We start from the raw sequence: 15,884 nt of genomic DNA, 5'->3' as shown, positions 1-15,884 counted from the left end.
TAGTGGTCATACCCACATACTGCAGACCGCAAGGACATTCAAGGAGATAAATAATATTTGTGCTTCTACATGTAATGTGTTGTTGTATGATATATTGTTTAGAAGTGTTAGTGGATGTGAAAGTGGTTTGTTTGGAGCTGAATCTACATGCTGTGCATGTATTACATGTATAATACCCTTTTGTAACTTGTTTGTTTGTATTTGTTTGCAATCGACTATTAAATCTGAGTGGACAGATTTATTATTTATTTTATATGAGTAATGTAAAATCGATCAGCATTATTTGTTATCTTATATTTTATGTTTGTTTTTCTTGTATATGTTTTTGTCTGAGACGCTGGGAGTCCCTAAGTACACATCTGCGCATGAGCAAGGTCAATCTGATGTACTGCACCTTTAATACGGGACTATATAGATCGGGACACACAGGGACTATTTTTTCATATCACGTTTACCCCTGAGGAAGAAAGCAAGCCTTTCGAAACGCGTAGGGTGTTCCTGAGAGGTCCTCCAGACTCGGTGGTGAATCCTGTCCCCCTTGGAACTGGCTAAACCGATGCCCGCTGACTGCCGAAATCGGGCGGATATCCATCCGCATACACATCAGCTCCGTTTGGCGCGCTTCCAGTAGCCGAGCAGGAAGGAACTACCATTCCCTGGCAGACACGAGATTGTTGCGTGTCCACGGCGCACAGAGGCGGATGACACTAACAGAGTGAGCCAGTCACATCTACGGTGGAGAAATACGGGTGAGCCCAGCAGTGCGGTGCAGCAGCAGCCATCCATAGAGGGGATACTCTTATATATCCACTGCTTGATACCTTCTTACATTCGGTAAGCAGGTACCCCCACCTGAGTTGGAGTGTCCTACAGTTTTCATTTTTATGTATTTTATGTATTTTTAATGCTTTATTAAATGTGTTTGTAATTGGTCATCTGTTGTTCCCAGCGTCCGTCTTATGTTATATGTTTGTATGTATGCCTAACAGTATTACACTATGTTATGATTTTTTCCTTACATGTTCGTTCATCACATGTGGAGTATCCATTCCAGGAGAAACATCCACGCCACTGGTTGTATATTTATATTACTATTATTATATGTTACAATTTGTTAGTGCAGAGCGCCATTGATATATATTTTTGCACTCATAAGATATGTTGGTATTCTAACTAAGTGCTTTCAGGGTTTTACAATTCAGTCCATTGGAAGCCACCTAGCAGTTGGATGGCAAATACTTTAATTATAATTGTTGATAGCGTACTTAACAAAATGTCAATACACCTTAAAAGTAACAGACCGTGTACAGATTTTCCTCCACATACAAAGCAGTATTTGTATGACTTGACACTTTCAGCCATCTAAACATGCTTCGCTGTAGGGAACTGAAACCAATATACCATTATTGGCAACCCATAAGAATAGCAGTTATGCAATTCCACTGTTAATCTGTGCAAAGCAATGCTGAAGGCACTATACCTCTTTGTGATGGCTTCAGGAGGGAATGGGGCTAGAACCATTAAAAATATACATGCGAGACCTTCCAAAAATGTGTCATTGTATCAAGTGAAAATTATATTTTTTTATTCAGCAGAAGAAACTCTGCATTTAGCAAAGTGTATAGAGTTACTCTACACCATCATAGAGAGCAGCATTTTAATTCTCAGTGTGAGGGGAGGGCATATAGCCGCATCCACTGAACAAAAACGCAGTTTTTAGAGCAGGAGCATTTATTTCTAGGGCTTTTTAATCTGTATCAAAAAGTGTATCCCCTATAATTTTCTTCAACTTGAGATATTTTCCCGTAAAAGCTGATTTTGTAATAGGAATGTGACAGGAAGGAGGAGAACGGAATTGCCTTCAGCCACGAGAATATTTTATTTCACACATTATCTCAATAACCTTTTCAATTACATAATTAGAGCCTGTCCTGAACCTTCCCTGGAATGAATCAAACAGGTTTTCATTTAGGATAAAAAGATCCTCTGAGAAGCTGAATAAACCCATGTATTGACTGCTCACTCCACTTCATTTTGCATGACATTGGAGGAGGACTAGGGGTTTTGTACAGCACTTTCTGCACAGTGATTGCAGAGCATGCTGTTCAATTCAAGTATGGCACCAGGATGTTTAACTAGGAATTAAGAGATGTATCAATGTCACTGTGTTATTGTCATTCTCTGTATGACTCCTCCAGCTACTGCTGATTCTTTAGAGCCAGCTGAAATATAAGCCACCAAAGTGCACCAAATATTTGAGCTATAAAAATCCTTCCAAATAATTGAGTGCTAGCAGTGAAGGAAAATGTGTTAACTAGCCTTGCTTGTTTTTTTCTTTAGCAAGTCCTATTTATACTGGGATCTAAAAAAGAAATAGACAAATAATTATTTATTTTCACCCAGTGCTTTAAAGAGGCAATCCAAGCAGCAACGTAAAAAGAAATAATCTTTTTTTGTTTTAATACGCAGCCTTTGATTACCTTTATTGAAAGCTAATTACCTAAGCTGCCGATCGATTTGTTCTCCCTTGATCGATCGCCAAAGATCCTGTTTCCCAGGGTTCAATAAAATGGCTGCCTTTCAGTATCGATCAATCCCTCAGCCAGTGTAACTCAGCAGCTACAATCTCTCCTGATATTACTAAGGCCGAGCTCACACTGCCTGCTACGGCCGCGCACTTCCGTGCGCGCCTCCGCCACGCGCTCCGGCAGCCCAGCGATTTGTGAGCTAGCTGCAGGAGTTGGGTCGCGGTGATTGGGGGCGTGGCGGGGGGCGTGACGAACGCATCAAGGAGCTTGTTCGCCTTTATTGGCTGAACCAGCTCATGTGACACGACAGCAGCCAGAAATGTCAATTTGGGTTGTGGCGGCAAAATGTCGCAGTGTCAACGCTGTACTTTGCCGCCACAAGCAGTTTCTAGTGTGACAACTCTCGCCCACTAGCATCAAAGAGTGCCAAAAGGTGCGCGCGCACGTAAGCACACACACGTCGTGTAGCAGCCAGTGTGAGCTAGCCCTAAGGTACCATTATCTATTGTTACAGTTTGCAGCTCAAACTGCTGGGAATATTGACAACAAATGATCACAAACAGGAAAGTGTTGCAAAGATCTTGCACTGCTGGGGAAGTGGGCTAAAACATGCTATAGAAATCACAGGATGCTCAGCATTTACTCCACATTTACTTATTAGTTTACTGAAAGAAATGGCTTAGGGAATCAGAGTTCAAAGATGATAGGATAGCAAGGCAACAGCTTACACCTACAAAAAAATAGCAAAACATGCTAAATGAAATGACTTGTGGCAGCAGGCTTAAGACACTTTGGCCAAAGGGCTAAATAACCCCTTTTACAAGAGATATATAGGTATTGCACTGTGCATTTTTGTCACAATGGAAGTAGCTTTTGGCATTTTTGTTTTTTGTTGTATACATTTAGCCACGCCCACTGGCACTCCTTTTGAAACTTATATGCATATATATATATATATATATATATATATATTTATATATATAATGTGGTAATGGTCGGGGTTTCTCAGAGCTTGTTGGGAATCGGCGTATTTTGTTAAATGAAAAGACTTGCTAATGCTACACATCTTTTTGGATTTTGAACTACAGGTATTTCAATTTTTAAACCTATAAAATGTAAACCAGTCACCTAAACCTATTATGATTGTCATTACAACAGCAACCAGTGTCGGCAGCAGGGGGTCATCTTTGAAATGGCAGATCACTTAAAGAGTATGGGCTCTCAAGGAAATCTAAAAACATACGAAGTGTATGAGATTTACTGTAAACAATAAACAATAAAATAAGCAACAATTGTATGATTTAGATTATTTTGATGTTTTGGTAATGTGTTCTGTGAAATCATTATGCACAAAAGTCTATTAGTTATTTCTATTCTAAAATTTCTATTCTATTCTATTCGCAAAATACACACGGCTCAATACTTTTTGTTGCATGGCAAAAGCAATACTTTTTCCAATGCCATTTGATCCTCCCTTCAAATAAAATAGTAGTTTTTGTAGAGTTAATGGGGTTCATTCCTTAAAGTCTCCTGACACAACTGGGTCAAAACCAGCCACGTATTTATCAGAGCAAACAAATCCCATTGCAAATAATGATGTATTCTCCTTTGATCTAGTGCAATTCTTTATTGCAACCGCATCGGGAAACTTTCGTTTCTGCGTTGCGGAATATGCTGGCGCTTTACAAATAAACAATAATAATATTAGTGAACAACCCCTAAAGTGTTTCGCTTACATTGCTTCTCCTCCCAAATGATATCTGGAACTCAGAGGAGCTGCAAGAACTCAATTTAAAGACCACCAACACTTCACATGCAGACTAGTTACCGGAGATCATCGCTATCTAAAGGGGGGGGGGGGGGAGGGGAAACAGTAGCTCATCAGTGCTCCATTCAACATAAAAGATCATACTGATTTGTTAGTCTTATTCTTATTCTTCATACTTCTACTCCTTCCCAGTTCTGGCACCTGCTAAACCTAAGGTCTAACTAGAATGTTGAAGGCCGTGAGGTTATTAGGTACCAGGTTTCAAGTAGCCAAACAGTATTTTCTCTATGTGCATGGTTTCACTCCGTTGGTGACTTTATTTGTTACATTCCTATTATTTTCATTCTTTCTTCGCTGTGCTCTCTTTTAGAGTTTCTGTCTTGGTCATACCATTTGCTGCAGATGCAGCAGAAGTTATTTCTCCCGTTGGCATACTGCCAGTGCAGGTGCAAAATTTGACGCAAAATCGAACGCAGGTCCGTTCAAACAAATAGTAATGTGCACGTTATTTTCTAAATGTACGTAGTATTTAACGTGTTTTTCTTTTAATCCAAAAAATCACAGGCAATAGCATCTGTGACAGTAGTTATGGTCTGTAAAAAAATCTTTACTTTACTTATCTTTATTTGTGATTTTTCTACACAGACAAATTGACCCTTTTTTTAAATAGTGCATCCACTAACAAATCGAAATGCTCAGATTTGTCAATATCTAGTGACGATCCATGTAAGCATTTTTTCGAATAATTTGGAATTTAAATTCCATTTGCAAAACACTAGAAATTGCCTTATTTGAGATTGCCTGCAAATGATTCACACATCTCCAATTATAGACAACTATTCTAGTTTTCCAACACGGGATCCAGATATTGAACTTTCATTTTATATACCAACACAAATACCATGTCATGTCCAATTTCAATCAAGTAAATTCAAGCAAACTTCTCTTTCAATGCAGAAAGAGTGTGCACGCAGTGACAAATTAAATGATAAATGGAACGATTGTGAGAATGTTCCTGTTATTGTCAAATTTGCCTTTAGGGTTTAAATATGCTGTATTCATAAAATATTGACATACAGTAATCCTGTTTATTACGTAAAACAAAATACTTGAAACTAAAGATGGGCAGGCTTACAGGTCCCAATGCCAAACTTCTCGATCTTCGAAGTTCGTTTGGAAGCATGAGACAAACTCCCAAATTAATTTTGAAAGCGAAAGTGAAATACAAGTCGAAATAGTTCTTTTCGTGTTTTTTTTTTTTTTTTTTTGCTTTTTGTTTTAACGAACTGGGCAATTTTTTGAGTTGGCAAATGGCAAAACCCACATGCATTGTGAAAACGTTTGAAGTTTGAAAAGTTTGCAAAAAATACAAAGAGACGGCGCTCTACAAAATCCTAATGGCATCAAGGAATTTCACCTACATGTTGCCAGAGGCGGCCGCAGCACATTGCAAAGGATTATGGTTTGTATTCTCTAAGCAGGTGGAGCATCCTACATTGCTCAATGTCATTTTCAATGGGGGTAAAGATGTTTTTCGGCTATTCAGTTACTGCATCTCAGGAGAGATAAACAGAACAAAACATTCAGTGGTGTAGTAAAACTCATTTGTTGTGCGAAAACAGAGACCCACATCCACATACTTGATGAACAGTTCCAGTACAAGTTGTGAATGTGTTTAAGGTAGGAAAAGTCAACTAAATTGAACAATTTTAATTTATATGTTGATGAGGATATGCTCGCACAATAAATCAATGATAAATGTAATTACATCACATGGGCAACATGAAAAGTTATATTCACAACTAAAAAAAATAACAGGTTTACAGTATATCTTTCTGGCTATAAAGAGACATAAGCAAACATGCCAAACAGCAAAGAAATTCAATACAAAATTGCTTTTATATTTAGAACAGCTAAAAATTCATTTGAACCCAGGTTGCAAGATAAAGTAAAATCTAGTCTACAAGAATATTTTACAATCGACAGTGCAATACACAATGGCAAAGGCAATCTATTTTGCAAACCAACAGCATATTTTTTGTATAAAGTAAATGACTTGTAGCGGTCAGAAGCAATATTCTAACAGCAATGTTTCATTAGCCAATATATCTTGATTAAGAGTCTGGACTTTATGATGTCACTGATGACTTTCATCATGCTTTACACACAGTGTAGTGATCTTGGTTACTAATTGCTGAAGGGAAGCAGAGTGAATTTCATCAACGACATCAGGAAACCAAGAAGTGGCTCAAATGATGTCATCACATAAAATATCACGACACGTGGAAATACTGTGAATGGTTTCAATAGCTGCCCATCTGTTTTAAAATACAACATGGTTTACAGCCTGCGGTAAGAAGCTGTTCTCATTTGCATAAGATGCTTGCTGCATATCCTCCAAGGAGTACACTGATTAGAAAGAGCATCATGAGATGAATTTGTTCATGTTCACGTAACACAATTAACAAGCATGGGAACGGCAAGGAGCTCATTGTCATTTTCATGTTCTCTGGAAAGGGAGATATTTAGGTTGTCAGAGTACAATACGTACCCGTCCAGGTGCTGTAATCGTTTCCTTCAGCTCTCAAAGAGACAGGGCCAGGCAAATCCTAAAAGTGTTTCCCCCTACAAATGCAAGAAGAGATAATGCATGAGTTGACTCTGGCAGACATTATGTTTGTTTTAGATATTAAGACATGATGATGTTATCCTAGTAGTGAGGATGGTCATATTACAGTCATAATTATATTTGAGCAGTAATGTAATACTTCATGGAGCCAATACATCTGCTACCAAAAACACAGGACATCAGCTGGAGTGAATTAGTAACACAATTGTCTGCTGCATGACAGATTTTAGGGTGTACTTATCAAGTCAATAATAGCACAAAATGAATGCAAAACGTGCATCTCTATGCATCAATGTATCAAGAGCTTTGCTTCACTTTTGTGCCCCTTATGCAGCACCTTTTTGTACTAGGGGAAGCATCAAGAAGCAGAGCTAGGGAGGTGTTACCGTACGTAACATAAATTATAATGTGATGTTTAAATTACGCCCCTCTACGCCTCATTTTTCTTCCTTCAAACTGCGACCAAGAAATCTTTCTGGCTTCCACCAATTTGATATACAGATGTGGCGCCCGTTATGCACAACGCAATTGTGTTAACGGACTGAAAAAATCAAACATTTTAAATGAGAGATTCATCATAAACAGATGGAGAGCCAATAAATCTTATGGTACTGATTGATAATGGTAATGTGCTTTCTATGTGGGGCGCTATATCTGCGGGAAACTGTTTCTTATATTTGACGCAAACGCGTCAACACCGACTATTTTTTGCTCCAAAATTGCCATGATACATAGTCATCTTACAGTCATAGACCAAAGCAGTGAACTAATGGCAGGGGCATGGTAAATGAATTCCATATTGGTGATTAACGCCTGTATAAAGATAGGTACAAGCATGGGAACGTGCTCACAAGTGATATTTTTAGTTACTGTATATTACATTTGAAAGTTGCCATTGAAATGTTTGTAAATATTATGCCTTTTGACTTGTATCTTTTGTTTGTCTGGCATGTTATGCGTTCTTTCCTTTTCCCAGCGAGTCCCCCAACATTCTACATTATTACTGGAGTGAAGGAAAACATGATAATCAATAATATTCCTCCGTCTTCACAGACTCTGATGAGGGACGGCAATAAACTGTTTTCCTTTCAAAATGTGCAAGATGATTTAAAACTCTTATACTTGTCTATTTCTTTTGACACTAAGGTATTGTTTTTTTTAATAGGTAACAATCACCAAGATTTAACCCACTGGAATTAGTCCTCTTCTGTGGTGCTTTATTGGAAACAGTTGCAAGAACGCTTTGCAAAGTAAAGTACAATATTTACACTCAGGCGGCAGATTGCTATATTTTATACAGTGTTGTGGGATGATCGATTAAACCTAATAGGACAAAGATTCATAACACAGAATGAAACACGGGCAAACCCAAAATTGAAACGCCATCAATTTGTGGATTTTGTCTTCAAATTGTCTGAGTATTCTCAAACTCCAGTTAAAAATGGTAATGTCTGGCCAATTTGAGGCTGGGGTCATGGTAGTGCAGACCATGCGGAGGCGTTCGCACGCTGAGCGAACAGACTGCCTTAAGGCAGTGTTCCCGTCCATGCGGCGTGAGGGCGCGTCCCCGCGGAAGCAGGAAGGGGCTCGCGTTGCGTGAGAAATCAGTTAAACGGATTTCTCAGCACGACAGACAGGCCACGTGAGCGGTTCGCCCAATGGGCGAACCAGCTCCGTGATGTCACTAAGAACGCCCCCCAGGAACGCCCCCCACGACCCGTCCACCATGGCCAAGGAAAACACCCGCTTTCCCACAGCCGCGGCACGACTCCGCACGGGAGAAGGCACCATGGCCCCAGCCTAATTGTCACACTATTGTGTGGTATTATATGAGCCTATAAATAAGCCTAGTTTCGAAGTTGCCCAGAAAGTCTGATATTGTCTGTCACAACGATTAGGCCCTGACATGAAGTAAATAAAAAAACGTAAATACTGAATACTAACTCTAACATTTTTGTGACTTGAAACGAAATACGTTTATTATATCACAAACCTCAAAACACTTCCATGTAACAATAACAATCTTATTCACAATAAAAGTTGAAAAATAAAAAAACAACACAGAAAACTCATTATTCTCAAGATGGTCGTGATGTAAAAACAGTTATATACTGATACCATGGATACTGTGGAAAACCAATCAAAAACCTATGGCGCAGTAATATTTATCACTGCCACCTAGATGTCAATGTAAATCTACAGAATGTTATTGTACAGTGTTGTTTGTTACTGTGGTTACCAATTTATTTTCCTTTGAAATATTTAATTTCTCTGAAATGGTTCAAACAAATTGTCTTAAAATGTAGTACAAGTGGCAAAATAATACATTTTATGTTTTGTGTCAAGAATTCGGTCGATGAGATGTACTATTTTTTTTTATCACTTCAAAAAAACGAAAAAAAAAAAAAAATGATTCCTAGAGTTAAGGTGGCAGAAAGGTAACCCTCAAAATGTCATCAAAATCGGCAAAGGTGTTTGGCCTGTGGAGAGAGAACACACAAACAAAATAAAACCACACCAAAAACACACACCCTAAGTGACCACAATGTGTAGTCGATGTCTTCGCTTCGCTCGCTCATCCAATTAAACCTTTGTGTGCCGGAAAGACTGGCGACACATCTAGAATTGCAACCACATAATCAATTAGGGTATGGTCACAACTGTCCCCTAATGATGAGAACGGAAGTGGAAGGGGTTCCACAACATGCAAAAACTCACAAAAATAGTCCTGCTTCTCTTTCTACTTAAGCAACTATAAAGATGCATTCACTTTTGGGCGAAATTAAGCTCAGGGCAGTTCATTGTTTTACTCACACAACTATAGTGTACACTTTTTACACTGCTATATGAAACTAGGTCACACTTGTTTCTGGGACTTTAATGAATGTTACATACTATATGACCTGCTATCTCCAGTTGTCTGCACTACACCCCAAGTCTCGTGCACTCTCTATTTCTTTGTTGACCAATCCAGCAAGCAATGGGGATAGAAGTAAAATGCATAGTGAATAATTTGGTGGAGTACAAGGGGATTTTATGGTGAGCATCATTTGTGTACAGTAACCCACATTCATTGCAACACATGTTTTTTTTAGGGTTTCCTTTAAATAATCAGTCCTGTGTGAGTAAAACAACAGAAGGAAGGTACTGTAAGGAGGAGGCCTTTCAATGGAAATGGTATTTATGATCTTGACTAAGGGGCTTATTCTATATCCACAGAAGCGGGCAATCTAGGAATGAAGTCTCTGGTGAATTTTGGCCAAAATAGCCCAGCCAGCCACCTTGGAAGATATAGAATATGCCCCTAAGAATGAAGAGTGAAGAGGCAGTGTGCACCGTGTGAAAGTTTTATATAGGGAGCCAAAAACCACTCACTTCCAAATGCACTCCCCCTTGGCTAAATCCACTGCTCATACTATACACCAGCAATGCCCAACCACTAGTGACTACATCCCTGAACACTGGCTCGTGATGTTCTTGCTTTCATTGTTTTCATTCCTAGCTTTTTTTAAATGGTGCATATGGGCAATATTAAATGAAAGGGTAAAAAGACCTGCGGCCATGCTGTCATTATGTCGTTAACACAAGATTAGAGTTATAAATAAATCCATCTAAATACTCTATAATAGTTTCATCTCGGAACAATACAGATAGTGGGAAGGTTTGTGGCTGCGGGATGAAAAAGAACCATGGTTGGGGAATAGAGTAAAGAAGATATGGGGTTGGAGGTTTGATGTTGCTCTAGAAAATGTGTGTCACTGCTTGACCTACTTTTATGCTGATTAGTATATGGGAACATGGTAGGACCCGTGAAGCACCCTTGTAACCATCCATAATTTGTACTGAACGTTTTTTTTCTTCTGAGTACCAAATAACTAAAAGTGGGACTAACATTGTTGAAACCAAATCAAAGCTGTATTATAGATGCCCTTCTCAATGTAATACTAAAATATTACAATATAATCTAGGGCAGGCTGTTTAATGAAATGCACTGGATAGATTACACCATAAGTACAAGGGCTTCCTGTAACTAATCTCTGTTTAGCTATGCTTACTTATATAAAAATGTAAAACATGCTTTCTCCAGTTTTAGCACCATCCAATGTGGCACACACACAGAAAGTGACCTAGGTATGCAGCCAATCCAGTCACACGGTCTCTCTTTTGTTTTTATGCAAAAGAAGATAAAGGTTATCATATAGCTGTGTGATCTAATCTCATCAACAATTCAATGTTGTCTACCCCTAGCAAAAGATTTACGTAACTGTCTTCGTTATCGCCCAAATATTTTTGAGAGGGTGATCTACAGTAGTTAAAATTCATGATTCAAATTGTTATATCTATAAATAAAGTGAGTTACATGTTAATGGTAGTATCACCCTTTTGATATACGCACGTCTCTTTTTCTCTCATTTTTTATTCACACACAAATACATCTCGCTACCATCTTGTAGCTAGATCTAATAGCATCTCTTACCCTGCTTCGGAGACTAATTGTCCATGTAATCAATGGGTCACTTTGTTGGCTAGAGTCTTATGAATAGCATAAAAAGGTATCTGAGAAGCATGGGAGCATGACCAAGCATCTGATCCCACAAGAAACACATACCTTACACAGTACTATCATCTCTTACCCAAAACCACAGCCAGACCCTCTGTGAATGAGTGGGATTTCCCATTGTTAGGACCTAAAACTCTTCTCTCCTCCCTCCCACCCCCATGGGTTACATATATATGCTCTCCCATATATTACTGGCCTTTCCATCAATGAATGAGTTAATTGAACTCACACTGCCTGGCATTTCAAGGGCTATTCTTCATATCCTCTGCAGATGAGGTAATTACTGACATTGTTATTGGAGAAGAAAGAGGAAGGGCTGGAAACCTACTGACATAACTACTTGTGTAAAATAATTAGAGTGGATGCCGCCTGGGTCAGTATTAAAATAGAGAAGAGAGATACACAAATGCAATTCAATTTCACTAATTGCTCTGCAGATTTCTGTCCAAGACTGTGGTAGTTTAGGTTAATTTGAGATGTTCACTTGACCCAGTGTTGTCTTTTTGGGTTTCGTTTTGCCTCTTAAAATACTTGGGGTTTTTGTTTTGCATGAAGTCGATTGTTTTTCGTTCTTGATTATACACACATAAGCAAAGCTTTTAAAAAAAACATATAATCCGTGCTGCTCCATTAGTATTCTGAAGTACATAGGATATGGAGCATGGAATTCTGCAAACACATAATGTAATACAGTTTCAAAAGACTTTGTAGTTCTTAATAGGTAGAAAACCACTATTCTAGTGAACTTCTCAGCCACAGGACAATTCGCCACAGTAAACAAGGTAAAGAATATGTGAGATTAACATCTCAATTTGCCCAGTAATAATCCCTCTTCTGAGTTTACTAAATAGCACATGCATACTTAAAATGGCAAAAAAAAAATCTATGTACTTTTGCATATGTATTTGCATATTTAAGATTTGTACATCCTCACTCCTCCCTTCACAGCCTCCGTGCCTTGTCTTCTCTGCCTCTTTGTCTCAATCATTCCAATGATAATAAAAGTTGCTTTTAAATACTCGTGGGACTTTATTAAATCTGGCCCACAGACAAAATATCTGATGGTAGCAAAATTATCATTATGATAATTAAGGACGTAAAAAAAAAGAAATTAGACAGCAATTTAAAAAAAATAAAAATCTCCACTGTGATTACGACTTTAGCCTACAAATACTCGGTTTATTGTGCTATACTTACTGGCATACATCCATCTACTCTAAAAAGGTTACTAGGTTTCTATTCTGAATGCTTTGGTCAATTAGTTGTAAAGCTAACTATATTTGTCCTCTTCACATATACATATTCTCCAAGACATATCAGTGTTGGCCTTAAATAAACCCATACTTTACAGTTGGTCAAATAGAACCTGGGTAGGGATGGATTCAAGTGGATAAAAAAATACCCAGGCCATTTGCATGCAAGTGGAATGATGTGATGCAAACTCATCGATCACAAATCATTGCAAAAGCAGCACACAGCTTACACACAGTACAGGACAACGTTGATGCAAAAATCCTTGTGTGGCACACAGGATTCAGTTTTGTCCCGTGTATTCATAAGGTCCCACGTGTTTGTTGCAGCAGTGTTCTCTTTTTTTTCCAGAGAAAGGCAGTGAACACACTAAACAGAACAGCTTGAACTAAGCAGATGTGGGAACCTCCATTAGCAATACTTGATCTGATTAGTATTACTAATGAGATGGTTGAACCAGACATTCCCCAAATGCAGGTCTGCATGAGCATTATTATTATTATCATCATTAAATTAAAATAAAGCCTTAGAGATATATAATCACATGCATTGTAGTACAGTATATATATTTATAACCCCCACGGGAATACTGACATCACCGGGGAGTATATATGAGAGGAGGAAAGTTCTGGAATATTAGGTTCCTGGAGGACAAGAAGACAGGAGCCTCGGAGAGTGTAGATAGGGAGTATAGTAATGAAGTAATAGGAGAGATCAGGCCTCCCTTGTTTGTTATTTAACAGATAGGGACAATGCCCTTATTGTAAGTATCCCAATTGGCCAGGATGGCCAGCGGAAACACACAGGTACCAGAGAGGAGGAGACAGACATGCCACAGCGGGCCATATGTACAGGGATTCTGGGTGTCAGCGGATCAGCTCTACTGGCGAATCTACTTATATATTCTCCTCAATCAGTAGGGAAGTGGCAGTTCCCATTCAGTAATGGGATATAGTCGTTCCTTACACAGAACCGACCAGGATCCCAGTGAGGGACCAAAGTATACGGGATATAATGGTCATTACTCCACAAGGGGGCATGGTCTAATACAAGTAACACAGCCAAGTACATGCACCTCCCTTTGAGTGTTAAGAGTGGGCACCCAGGGAAGCACCATGTCATAAGTAACAAATAACTATGCCGAGTATGTGTGTGAGGTGTCTCCGTGCCGGGGGACCTGACTAAAGCCTGAGTTGTACTACAAAAGTTCCTGGTGCCCATCATTTTCACCCTTGCTATCATCGCCCAGCTACCTGAATCCAGCACCCCAAAGTGAGGTAAACTAGCAAAGAAGATAAGCAAGTTATAAAATGCTTGAGACAGAGCAAGAATTATGGGTTTTGAACACAAACTTTGAACGATACTTTGAACTCAAACTTCATAGTAATCTTAGTGTTTCAGATTAGATTACAACAGTTTAACATAATTATGAGCCAAGAAACAAAAACTCCTATTTCTTGTTTAATGAACATGAACCTATCACACAGTGGGGGTTATGCACAAAGCAGTGATAAGTGGGTTTTCTGGGTGCTATGCACAAAGCAGTGATAAGTGCTTTTAAGTGAGATAACTGCCTTTATAGCGTGATACTGCCTGTTGTGAGATTCACAAAGCAGTGATAACAGTGCAGTAACCTGCTATAATGGCTACTTAAAAGCACTTACCACTGCTTTGTGAATCTCACAGAACGCAGTATCGCGCTATAAAGGCATTTATCTCACTTAAATGCACTTATCACTGCTTTGTGAATCTCACAGAACGCAGTATCGCGCTATAAAGGCATTTATCTCACTTAAATGCACTTATCACTGCTTTGTGAATCTCACAGCATGCAATATCACGCTATAAAGGCATTTATCTCACTTAAAAGACTTATCACTGCTTTGTGAATCTCACAGCAGGCAGTATTACGCTATAATGGCTTTTTATCTCACTTAAAAGCACTATCACTGCTTAGTGCATAACCCCCCTTGTATCTGGTACGTGTTGACATAATTAGACATCAACGGAGCTGTCAAAATCCGGTCCCTGGAATTTTACAGGCTTTCCCTTCAAAATCCGGTCCCCGGGGTAACATCCGTCAGCAGATTGGGTATTGAGCAATCCGAGTGGATGAATCCGAATCCGCCTTGGATACAATCCAGGTGAATTTTTATGAATCCGCACTGCGGATTGTTAAAAATCTGCACTCTCTCCCCTCGGATTTAATCTGAGTGCGTATTAATAACAATCCGACAATGGATTATTAATCCACCAAGTGGATTGTCAGTGAGACAAACAGAAATACAGAAAATGCTGATTGGCCTTTATGAGACTGATCCTCGGAAAACTGATGAATACGGTATATATATTTCCGAGTGCGTGTATATGTATATATACATACATACAACAGAAAAAATAGAGCATTTGATACCTCTACACACTTTTGCGCTCTATTTTTTCTTTTGTACACATTATTATGGATTAGGGTAATCCACACTTAGAGCAGTATATGCGATTTCTTTTATATTTTATTTATTTCATTTATCACAATTTTATTATTTAATCACTCATTCTTTATCTGAGCTCTGGTTTTTGTTGTGTGTGTGTATATATATATGCACAGTATACACGCACACACATATTATTGTACTATATATATATATATATATGTATGTATATATAAATCGGAGCCAACCAAACCTTTCAGCAATCCCTTCAAAAATGCACCGCGAGCCTAATTCATATTTCGCTTCCTTGTTTACTTAGCAAAAACCTTTCTCTTTTTGCTAAATTTTAATTTAAAAAAATGAAGGAATTACTGATATTTATCTTTTGGATTTTGATCGATTTCTGTGGTGGCCATTTTTGTTTGAAAATTTCATGAAGCAACCACAGAGTTCAGCAAAGCAAGACTGACAGTTTTAAAGGGTACCAAACACTACCTTTCTTTTGAGCAACTCAATGTAGATTGCTTTTTTAACAGAATTGGCTTGCATTGCAGACACAGCACTAATTCTTTATTTTTGTGGGAGCTCTTCGACCAATGGTTACATCCAGTATATGCTCTTTTAACACATTTCAATAGAGTTTTATATCAGACCTGAACACCTGCGGTATTAATTTGTTCGGTGCAACTGCAACAAATTCCAAGAGAAACTGGCTTTA

The 15,884-nt window shown here is 38.6% G+C and overlaps 1 protein-coding gene across 10 annotated transcripts in view; it reads right to left on the bottom strand.

Annotated features, from left to right (window-relative positions):
* LOC142487165 (poly(rC)-binding protein 3-like) overlaps positions 1 to 15,884 on the bottom strand; it is an 895,499-nt gene that overhangs the window by 183,121 nt on the left and 696,494 nt on the right. For 9 of the 10 annotated variants that reach the window (XM_075585956.1, XM_075585957.1, XM_075585961.1 and 6 more), the window contains one exon: positions 6,848 to 6,921. The exons of the other annotated variant lie outside the window; for it this stretch is intronic. The gene's annotated coding sequence lies outside the window, so the exon portion shown is untranslated. The remainder of the gene's footprint in view (positions 1 to 6,847; positions 6,922 to 15,884) is intronic. 10 annotated transcript variants of the gene reach the window in all.

The sequence above is a fragment of the Ascaphus truei genome, chromosome 2 (genome assembly GCF_040206685.1).
Source record: "Ascaphus truei isolate aAscTru1 chromosome 2, aAscTru1.hap1, whole genome shotgun sequence".
NCBI lineage: Eukaryota > Metazoa > Chordata > Amphibia > Anura > Ascaphidae > Ascaphus > Ascaphus truei.
Note: the sequence above shows the minus strand (reverse complement) of the source record. Positions and strands in the feature narration are given on the sequence as shown.